This window comes from Rhinolophus hipposideros (genome assembly GCF_964194185.1).
Source record: "Rhinolophus hipposideros genome assembly, chromosome: 22".
NCBI classification, from domain to species: Eukaryota; Metazoa; Chordata; class Mammalia; order Chiroptera; family Rhinolophidae; genus Rhinolophus; species Rhinolophus hipposideros.
Window position 1 is genome coordinate 14,487,997 of NC_138068.1, and position 12,266 is coordinate 14,500,262.

At 40.6% G+C, this 12,266-nt stretch overlaps 1 protein-coding gene across 18 annotated transcripts in view; it reads left to right on the top strand.

Annotated features, from left to right (window-relative positions):
* PTPRT (protein tyrosine phosphatase receptor type T) overlaps positions 1–12,266 on the top strand; it is a 965,600-nt gene that overhangs the window by 627,040 nt on the left and 326,294 nt on the right. The gene's annotated exons all lie outside the window — the stretch shown is intronic.

Below are 12,266 nucleotides of genomic sequence, written 5' to 3' on the forward strand. Positions count from 1 at the left end.
GCACGCCCATTGGAAGCACCCAACCAAATACTCATTTGGAAGTCCTACAGGCCTCTCAACCCCAAAGTCTCCAAAAACGAACCAATCTCCTCTTGTATCCTGACTTCTCTGTATGCGTCACCTCAGTGAACAGCATCCAGTAAGTCCAGATAAAGACCCAAAGTCAGCTTAGGTGCCTCCGTTTCTCCTTCCCCACCTCTACTCCCACAAGGTTCTGCTGAGTCTGCTCCCGGTATCGCACCTTCCAGCATGCCTCTCAACTCGAGACTCCAGGACTATAGAGTCACGTGTGCTTCTGAGAACACATCGCTTTTCCCATGCCCCTGTCCTTCCTCATGCCGTTTCTCTGGCTGGGGACGACCTCTCCCTCCATGTGTGCAGGACAAGCTCTGTAAATCTTTCAAGTCTTTGCTCACATGCTACTTTCTCCAGGAAGCTCTCCCTGACTGCCAGAAGCCGACTTGGGTATTCCTTCCCAGGCTCTCATTGCGTGTTGCGGTTACCTGACTCGTGGGAGGACAGAACTTCTCCATTCTATGACTTACCTAGGAAACATTTCTCCACGGCCATAGTCCACTTTTCCCTCCAGCCAGCCTGCCTGTGGCCCTGATGTCTTTAGTTAGTTCCCTGGAATCAGACTCTGAGATGTAGATTTGTGTGCAAGTGATGGATTAAGGAAGTTTTCCCACACTAAATTAAAAAATAAATTATAAAAACAGAAACTTTTCCCAGCAGAGACTGGGAAGGGAGTGGGGGAAGCAGGATAGGGAAGGGAAGGAAGTGAGGTTCAGCTTCAGGCCACGTCCAGCAAAGGGGGGCCTGCGACCTGGGCTTGCAGAAGAGCTCTCCAGAGAAGCTTAGGCATCACTCTTCTTCCAAATCAGGGAAGGGAGCTGTTGGCCAGTGGTTAGGGCTGGGATGGGGAGGAAGGATAGGGACATTAATCCTTAGGAATGTTGGACTCTCTGCCCATGCAGGCAAAAGGTCCAGGGGTACAAAATGGTCTAGAGGGATCTGAAGGGATCTGGGCAGAGCACTGTCATTGTCAGCTGCATGAAGCAAATACGCCCATTTGACGCAGATTGGCCTTAGATCCTCAAGACAGAACTTGTAACGTGGCGATCCTGTCTAGTTCTCTCGTTTCACATGAGCAAGTCCCAGGACCCCTGATTGATGGTCCCTGGTGGGACCCAGATCCACATTCTGAGGTGGAAAGCCCCATAAGGACATAGAGCAAAAGTGCCGGCCTCTTCTCACCCTGTCCCCCGATTCTCATTTCCCGCACGTCCAATCCTAGACTGGGAGTTTTACACAACCTCCCTCCATGACAGACCCTTCCTAACCCCCTTTAAATTCATCCTTGCATCGCCTGCAGACTCTACTCCTAGGTAGCAGCAGCACTGAGAAGCCACTTCTGTCACCTCAACCCCCCACCTTCCTGCCTTACAATGAACCTCAAGTCGTTGGTGGGCACAGCTCTCCCCCTGGACCAGATTCTCCAGCTGATCTAAGTGGTCTGTTTCCTGTGATTCCATTCCTATCCAACTTCTAACACGGCAGGTTGGGCATCTCATCTCAGCTTCATGCTGCAGCCCAGGAGCTGTGACCCTGGGTTTGGCTTCTGATAAAGCTTCCAGACCTTTCCCTGGATCTGGCTCATTGTTTCAAAAACGTACAGGCCTTTCCTCCAGCAGGTAGAATAAATAATGCACTGTTTGAGAAGGTAGATTCTGGAGCCAAATACACCTGGGACAAGTTGCTTAACCTCTCAGTGCCTTGGTTTCCTCCATGATAAAATGGAGATAAAAATAGTGCCTGCCTTATAGATTATTGTGCTCCTTAAAGGGGGTGGAATATAAAGAAATTGGAATGATGCCCAGCAGACTGTAACTTTTCAATAAATGTAGCTGCCACCTTTGCACTAAATCACAGGGGGAAAAATTATTGGCAAAGTATCCACTGGCACAAGCAACCCAGAAACCATACACCTGTCCTAGGAAACCTCTCCAGAGCTCTAGCTGTCTTCTCCAACTGTCTGTAGAAAATCTGACATAAACTTTCAAGGAATGGCAGTGGCAAGTCAAGAAGGGTGTTTTAGTGGCAAGTGGCCATGGGTTGTCAGCGGGGAGGAGCCACTGTTCATGTTGAAAACCAACATGAATAATCAGGACTCAGGAGATGAATGGCAGGGTTTGGCTCAGAAGCAACTCAGGATTTTTGTTGCAGGATGCCCTGCCCACCTTGGGCTGCTTTTCGACAATTACCTACATGTAACAGCAAATCCCGGTCCCATCTGTAAGCCATGCCTCAACCTTTCTCTCCTTCTTGTCACTGGGAGAAAAAAAAATCACAAAGCCTTTATTAAAACAACGTGAGAGCAGCAGTGCTTTGAAATTAAGTTTTAATTAAGCTCCATTAATAAAACATCAATTCCTGCTCTACTGGGATAAATGGACATCATTATATTAAAAACACCAACATACGAGACACCGAGTCCTCAGTCTTGTAGCTACTCTGAGGCCCCACTTTCGGAATGACTGAGCTGAAGGAAGGTCTCAGAAGGGCACAGGCCCCCTGTGTGTGCCAGGATTAGGTTCCATTCCTCCTAAAGAGGGGGCGAGCACCATTTTTGTTGGCTGGGAACTCTTGCACCTCAAAGCCACGCTGAGGCTGGAGCTGGGCTCTCGTCCATTAAATGAACCTCCCTCTGGAACCAAAGAACATCCTGTGGCACTGAGCTGACTAGACTCACACTGCTTTCATCCGTGCTACAAACTTGTCTTCTGGGGAATTTGTAGAATTTGTAATTTCAGTACCCCAGTGCCTTTGAGGGTCTGGGAAAGAATCTGTCCACTGTAGGCGAGAGAAGCTCATGACCACTGAGCCTTGTTGCTTCATCTGAGAAGCTGCTGTTGGTTAGAGACGAAATGGGTTCTTTCTGTTTCCCCTTTCCACAAATGTCTCTTTCAAAACCACAGCTCATTTATTTAGTGGTTACTTCTCCCCCTTTCACCAGATGATAGCCAAGAGTGTGAAATGGAATATATGAGGCCTTGAAAGTCAGAAATGACGTTGATGATGGTCTCATTTGGGCTGTCATTTACTGAGTGCCCGCTGTGCCGGGCACCAATAGGCGTGCTATATGCAATGAGCCGTACCCAAGATTTCATTTTGAAATGTTTCTAAGCTATAGAAAAATCGAAACAATAGTACAAAAAAAAAAGACCTGTAAACCTTTCACCTAGAATCAATATTTGTTAACACTTTGCTACATTTACTTATCCATATATATGAATGATACATATGGAATGGAAATGTCATATCTAAAAATACATAGTCTTTTTAACTATTTAAAAAGAAATTGCAGAAATCATGACAGCTGACCTCTGAACTCTTCCGTGTACATGACCTAAGGATATGGACATTTTCTTACATATCCACAGCACTATAGAACATCTGAGAAATGTAGCATTCACTTTAAAATCACCAAGTAGACAATCCACGTTCATGTTTCCAATAATGTGAAACCTGATTTTATGTGACAAACCAGATTACAAGACATTTTTGGCAAAAATGCTACCTAGGTTGATGATGTGTATTTCCCACTGTACCATGTCACGAGGTACCTAAGGTAAGGGGTCTCCTCTACAGGTGACGCTGCATTTGGTCATTTAGTAAGATGGAGACCTCCCAGTCCCTCCACTGTAAATGTAATACCCTTTTCCCTTTGTAATTCAACGAATCTGTACAGTGATAGTTCAGGTTCTATGAGTGTCCTTTTCCCCTAGAACTTTTCACCCAGTGGTTTTAGCACTCCTTGATAATAATGCTCTCCTGAATCCATTAGTACACTGGTATGAACAAAAAGGTGAATTTCAGTCTTTCCCTCTGCATGTATTAACATTTTTCTCTATAGAAGAGCTTTTCTCTCCTCATCCCTGTCTGTAGTTTAAATATCCCTATTGACTCATAGATCATTTTGACGCAATGTATTAATATCCAGTGTTATTTACAATTCTTTCCAATGCTCAAATTGTCTCATAGATGGCTAGTGGGAGTCTCTTCAAATTGGCTCCTAGGCCCTTTGGACATGTTCTCATTAGTCTTCCTTGCTTCTGACAGAACATAGTACTCTAGGCTGTCCTTGGAAGGTCTCCGCCCCACACCTGAAGTCCAAATGCTTTGGGGTTGCTTTCAGTGGGGAGTGGTATTTTGGCACTAAGATATACAACTTCTGTGTGCTCCGAGGGCTGTTACCGCCTCTAGACTCTTCCAGTAGGGAGAGCTGGGGAATATAATTTATCTGTTTTAAATCGTGAGCTCATGCTGATTCAAATTTAACACCTCAGGAATCTTCTGCATTTGTCCTCATTCCATACATATATCTTTCTTCTCCCCCAGTGAGAACCCTAGTTCCCAACATCTACATTTTTTTTCATTTGCTCCATTTTATAGTACATAAAAAATAATTTCAGAATTACAATACCAATTCTTCTAACCAATAAGAAAGGTACTAAGGTTAAAGATTTTCTTTTCAGTTTTTCTCTCCTTAGGCAGTCAAAAGATTGTATCCAAAGGTTCAATGTTTGTTTTTTTTTCTGTACAGTTATATTATCAATTAGATACTCAATTAGGTTCATTTGTTTCAATTTTAAGGTTTGCTTTCCCCCCTTCCTTTTTTATTTAATGTTATTATTTTTTAACATCCATCAAAACAGTTGCATGGTTCAAAAGTCAAAACTAAACAAAAAGAGGCACACAGAGAAGCATTGCCACCACCTTCCTCTTTCACACTGTTCCTATCCACACCTGAAAGGTAACCATTTTTATTCATTTTGGACGTATCTTTCCTATAGTTTATCTTGCAAAAAAGTTAAAACTATTTTTCTTTCTCCTATGTTTTATATAGAAGATAGCATAATAGATATACTCTTCATCTTGTGCTTTTGTTCACTTAATGTATCTTGGAAATCACCCCATGTTGGCTTGCAGAGACTTGTGTCATTCCTTTGTAGAACTGGATGGGATTTCAGTATGCGGGTCTACCATGGTGTATTCAAGCAGGGTCCCATGGATACTTCGGTTGTTCCCATTATTTGCTATGACAAATAATATGGTAGCAAATATTCTTGTGCACATGTTGTTTGGTGTTTGTGGAGATGTACCGTGTTTCCCCAAAAATAAGACCTAGCTGGACAATCAGCTCTACTGCGTCTTTTGGAGCAAAAATTAATATAAGACCCGGTCTTATATTATCTTTATCTTATATTACTATAAGACTGGGTATTTATATTATATTATATTATATTATATTATATTATATTATATTATATTATATATATTATATTATAGACTCAGTCTTATATTATAGTAAAATAAGACCAGGTCTTATATTAATTTTTGCTCCAAAAGACACATTGGAGCTAATTGTCTAGCTAGGTCTTATTTTCAGGGAAACACAGTATTTTCAGGGGAAATTCATAGAAGTGGAACTACTGGGGTCAAAAGGTAAATGCATATGAACTTTGTTAGATGTTGACATAATTCTCCGTAGACGTATCATTCTACATTTTCATCAGCAATGTCGATTCATTTAATGTTAACTCCAAATGTGAACAAGGAAAAGTATTAGTTTTCTATTTTACAATAAGGAAATTTAGGCTCTCATATCATTTATAATAATTATATAAAAATCTTTTTTTAATAATATAGTATGTAATCTATTCACATGCAGAGGGTGCCAAGAAAATGTACACACATTTTAAGAAAGAAAATAAAACTGTATTAAAATTGTAATACTCAGTATATACCGGTAACAAAAGATGAATACAAGTCATGTGTATACCTTTTTTTGGCCACCCCAGTAATTGATATATAATATGATTGATCGCATACAACACAGACATTATTTCATTTAATACAATATAGTAAATGTACTTTAATTGTAGGGAAGACTGGCGTACCTCAGGAATGAGCACCTGTATTTTATATGCATTTCTAAGAAGCCTTGTCATCTGGTGTCTCAGGTGACAGGAGGCTAAAAGGAGGCTGCATGTTGCTAGGGACAGGTACAGGTGTAGTAACACGATGTGGTACGTAAAATCAGGAAAAGACAAACGTGAGAAGAAAAATATAAAAGGCAGTAACAGCAAAACAACAAGTAACACAGTCCCGAGTCATTTAGTAGAAAGACAAAGAGCTATGCATACCTTAGTCAGTCCTGAAGGCAGTGCTTATTTAGAGCTCAGTACCTTTTTGATGTTTACACAGATTACCTTGAGATACTAGAAAGGGCAAGCAAAATGCAGCTATGGTTTCCAGGTGCTCACTAGGAGTTCGGCATTGTGCTGGTTTTCTGCATTCGTACCATTGCCAAACAATGGGATGCAGGCGCCGTTGGCACAACTGTGTGGATGAGAAATCTGAGGCTCAGTGTGGTTATGGAAGCTGTCCAAGGTTACCAAGTAACAAATGGCAGAGCCGATAAATAGATCTCAAAATCTTATTCATGATTTTTTTTTCCTGACCATCTAATATATAATTCTTTACCTGGCCAGAACCTCCCTAACATTCTCTTTGCTTTATGTTTCCTGTAGTACTTACCATCATCTGAAACAGTGTGTGTGTGTGTGTGTGTGTGTGTGTGTGTGTGTGTGTGTGTGTGTATTGTCTGCCAGGCGCATAGTAGGCGCTCATTAACTATTTGTGGAATGAATGAATGTCTGACATCAAAGCGCACATCTCTTTCATGATAGCAGAGGTCCTGTTTACATACACTGTTTCATAAGGGGAGGCTGTGTAGAATGCATTTGATCTGTACTCGTACTGGCTTGCTAAAGCTGATCACTAGCCTCTCTTTCTACCTCTGCAGTCCATGATACCACATTCTTTGCTTGAAATTGGCCACGGAGGGGATATTTACACCATGTAAATGGGCAAACATTGGTGTTTTGGTTTTCCCGGAAAGCCATTTGTGAAACATTTACTAACACACCACTGTAGAGATACACACAGCACTTAAAAAGATATATGTGACATCTTAAGAGGTAAAAATGTATCCAGAAAAGTTATCTTTCCTCCAGCAACACTGCAAAATACAAGGAAATTGAAATGATCTAAATCTATCTTGCCTCCATGAGACTCACAGTCTTCTATAATGGTGGCCTCCGAAGCATTTTCAAATTATTTTGATTTTTCTTAACGTTGGTTCTGAGTTTGTTTACAATGAACCAACTAACAAACAAATATGGCATGTATAATGAAAAACACACAAACCAACAAAAAAACCTAGACAAGATAAGCAGGAAGGGAAACTTCTATTGAACGTGCAGGCTCTGTGCTTTTACATAAGCTGAATTGTTATTCCTCACCACTGCCCTCAGCGTTCATCATCATTAGCCCCACTTCTCAGATATGAAAATGAAGGGGGAGAGAGGAGAGGATAAGCTAGGAGAGGAGAGGAAAGAACTTCCCTTGATTACACTCTGTATTCCTTTATGTTGAAATGAAAATTTCCCTTAAATTACCACCTGACTTTAGGCAGAAGAAAACATCTGGTTTAATTGCAGTGAATTTACATGAACCTACTGACAAGAAGCACAGTTAAAATTAGCAATTTTAGTGTGCTTTTTTTTTTTAAGAGAATGAAATTATAAAGTAATTAACCTTTGTTGTAGAACTCTGTCAAAAGGATGGAAAGTTCCATGCTGTTAGATAGAAGAAGAAATGAAATTGTGGAAAGGGAATATGTGGATTCATTAAAGAATTATAAAGGGGGGAAAAAAAAAAGAAGGGTAAAGCAACACAGAATTTGAAGACAAACAAGGAATCTTTATCCACGAAATCTTTTTACAAGGAGAGAGAGGAGGGTGGGGGAAAGACCCAACTGGATCAAAAGAAAGTAAGTCTGCTTCATTTAAAAGGACATCTTGACCTATGGTGTGGTGTGGCAAAAGGAGCCTTGGCCTGGAGCTCAGACATCTTGGTTTTGCCACTAAGAGGTGGTGTGACTGCCTTTCAGCCTTTCTGAATCCCTGTGTCTACCAGGTGATGGGAGAAAGAGGTGAATTCAGAAAATACTTTGGAGACAGAAGGATCTAAGCTATGTCCAGGTTCCATTCACTACTTCGTTATACAACCTTGTTTAAATTAGTTGTATTCTGTACACTTTAATGCCCTTATCTGTAAAATGGGGATGATAATACCACGAGCCTTTTTAAGGTGTGCTGCATGAAAGTCTATATGTAAGGCACCTAACTTACTCTCTGCATTAAGTGGTCTGTGGATAATATCAGACATGGCAGAAAGCTTTTTTATCAAGGGTATATAACTAGGAAAAACCAAACCAGTGACTGTGCAAAATTTTTGTTAGCCATGGGCAAGGGACCATTTTAAAATAACCTATAATACCTCTGTAATCTAGATTTCAAACATCTCACTCTGATCACAGAAATGAATGGGTATGGCAGTGTTCCAAAAAACTTATTTACCAAACAAGCAGCTGATTACATTTGGCTGCAGGCATAGTTTCCTAACCATTGATCCACACTCATTTCCTGTAATTATGTCCTCCAATCTCTTGGCTTTAAAATCCATCCATATGCTAATGACTTCCCTCAAATGGTATCTCTCTCCTGTCCTTTGAAGTCATTGATCCAACCACCTGTTCCACCTAACCACCTGGATTGCTAATGGCCTCTGGAATTCAACGTGTCCAGAGCTGAACTCCTGATCATCCTTCACCCACCACCAAACTCATTCTACCCCCAGTCTTCTCCATTTCAGTTAATGGCAACTCCGTTTTATTAGTGGCTTGAGTCAAAAACATTGATTCTGCCCTTTTATCACATCTGTGGCCCTGATCGCGCAACTCCAGAGAACACCCTTCACTCTGTTTTCACTGTGATTGGCACCCTCTTGCTTCATGAAAGGCAGCCTCCCTGCTCATCCCATCCACCAGCACCTTCTCTTGGCTCATCCTTCAATGTATAGCGAGACCGTGACCATTTCTTACAACCTCTACTGTTAGCTCTTTGGTCCCAGCCACTGTGATCTCCAACCTGGATTATTGCCTCAGTCTCCTAAATGGTCTTTCAGCTTCAAGCCTGGCCCCTGCAACTCTTCTCAACTCAGGAGCCAGAGTGATATTGTTAAACCAGGGGGCAAATGACATCATTTAGGTGGAGACCTAAATGGGGATAAAAAGGACTGTGCTGTGAGTTCATTTGAAAGGCCCCTCCTCCACTCCTGGGGCACAAGAAGATAATATCCTCAAACTCTGACTGACCAGGGCTGGAGGCAAGTGGTTGGGGGGCGTGGAGCTGGTAGATGGACGAGACTGTGGGCATCTTTATATGCCAGCCCACAGAGCAGAGAATAGCTCTCACTCCAAGCCTGCAGATGAATAAATAAGGAAATGAAAAGTAAGAAAAGAAGAGAGATTTAATTAAAAGGCTCTCTTTAGGAAGAGACATTCCAGTTAAAGGAAGGGGCAGTGCTCCAGGTACCTTCAGGTTACTTCCCCGAAACAGCAAAATAAAAAGGCCTCTCTCCAGAAAGCTTCCTGCTGCAGGTTAGTTCCCTTCCCTAACCTGCCCCTTCCCAGCACCCCCTTATCTGGCCCAGTAATCGATGAGTAAGTACATCTAAATTATTTCCTTCCCCTCTGGGTTAGCAATAGTTAAAACGATCTCATATAATCACTAGTAGAACTTCTTGACCTACCAAACTAGACTGTCCACACCACCTCTTATAAGGTTGCATAAAGAAAGGTTACTGGACAGATAAAAACATACTTTCATTCTTATTAAAGGGGACTAATCTGATAATGCAAAGCAAATGTCCCCTAAGATTTATAGCAAGAAACAAGATTTAAAAATAGAACAAAACACGAGTGCACATTCTCAACAGAACAGATCAACAGATGCTGGGCGAGAACGTGTTCATGGAATGAAAGTTAACATAAAGAGGTTAGTTCTCCCAGAATGATCTTTGTAACAGAGTCTAGCACTATTTATTATATTTATTATTTTTATTTAATAACAAACCCTATAGTACTTAGGGATGTATGTTTAAGGAATAAAGACTGTAAAGAAAAGCAAGGTCATGGTCATTATGAAGTTAAGAAAGTGGTTAGCTGTGGAGGATATAAATTTGACTGTTAAATTAATGAGATGTATATTTGTTTTATACATTTGTGTAGTGGTTATTTCACAATAAAAACGATGAAATGAGGATACTAAATATCCTTTTATACCAATAAATTTGACATTTATGGGATATGGAAAAAGTACTAGCAAAATATAAATTTACAAACTTGACTGAAAAAAGAAAATGTATATAATCTTACAACAAGTAGAGAAATAGAATCAGTAGTTTGGAACTCTTCCACCAAAGAAAACACCAGTCCCACATTGTTTTACAAGTGCAATCAGACAAATACTCAGTGCACTGGTAACCCCAATCTTACCTGTAAACTTTCGGAGAGTAGGAACAGAAGAAACACCCCTCATTTTAGGACACTAGTGTGACCTTGATATCTGAACCAGACAGACTTTGATTATGAGGGGGAAAAAAAGGGCAATTCAATGCATATGCCCCAAACAAAATATTAGCAAACAATCCAGCCCTGTATACAACTAGGAAGAAAATTGGTTTATTTCAGGAAATCAATATTGCTTCAGCACTAAAAATCCATTCATCTAATTCACTGCATTAACAAAGTAAGAGAGGGACAAAAGCATCTCATTACTACAACAGATATGGAAAAAGCATCAGTTAAAGCTCAGTATGATTTAAAAAGAAAATACCCTTGTACACCAGGAATAAAAAAATACATATAGTTACCCTGATAATGGGTAACTATAAGAAACCACAAACCCCATACTCGAGGGGGAAATAATAAAATCATTTTCTTTAACATTGGAAAACATAGATGCTTATCATTCTCATCACTAAATATTGTATTGGTGGCTCTGGTTGAAGACAAGGAAATTAAGTGAAGAGTTAAATGACTGGAAAAAAACAAAACTATTATTAACTGCAGATGCTATGATTCTTTACATAGATAACCCAAAGAAATTTGCACACAAATTATTAGAATTAACAAGAGAATATAACATGTTTGACAAAGAAGTCAACATTAAAAATCAACTATATTTCAATTTAGCTAAGCACTAAAACTGGGTGTGTAGTATTTTTTTAAGATGCTATTTAAATAACACCAAAAATATACGGTATTTAGAATAAGCCTAAGAAAATATTTTAGTATGTATAGTATGTAGAAATCTATAAAGCAAGGAAAGACTTAAAGACCTAAATAAGAGATATACCATGTTTATGGATGGGAAAACCCATTATTATAAATACATAATATATAAAGACACAAATTATCTCCCAATTGGTCTCTGATGCATGTTATTCCACTACAAAAATCAGACACTTTGCAAATTTACAAGCTCATGCTAAAATTTGTGTGAAAGTTTCAAAGGCAAGAATAGCTAAGACAGTTCTGAACAAGAAGTACAGAGTTGTAGGCCTTGCCCTACCAGATAGTGAGACGTACAGATCTTTCTTAATTAAGAAGACACGATATCAACACAAGGATAGTCTAATAGAACTATCCTAGTCTAATTGAACTAAATAGAACCTCGAAATAGACCCGTACATATGTGGAAATGTGATGGAAGCTGTCATGCAGGGCATCATGCAGGGTCTCCGCTCCCGCTCCCCACATAGTAGCGCAGGATATGGTGAGGCCAAAAAGGAACACCCATGGAGCCATAGACAGGGGAGTCATACCACTATATTCTCACTGGTGGCTGGGTGGGAGACACAGGAAGCAGGAGCCACACTATCCACAACCTGCCGTCCACTTCTCTGCCAACCAACCTCACTTGCTAGCTGCAATCCGCTCTTGCTAGCCCAGCCACTATCTTCTTGCTAGGCCCCACTTTCTGCTAGCATAGCCACGGCAGTTGTATTAGTGGCCAGTGGCTCACTGGTTACAGCTGACGGCCAACTAGCCATAGTTGATGGCCATCTACTACCTGAGACAGCACCTTTCCACGTGAGACCGAGAGCCTGGAAACTGCTCTATGGGGCTCTGTCCCCACACAAGGCAAAGGTAGCAAGGCAGATCACATGAGTAAATTTTTTTTTTCCAAAGTGGTCCTAGGATAGGGAGGAGGAATTGAAATTGGATCCCTACCTCACACTTTACATGAAAACACCATTGCGGGTATGTTGAAGACATTTTATAAGATGCA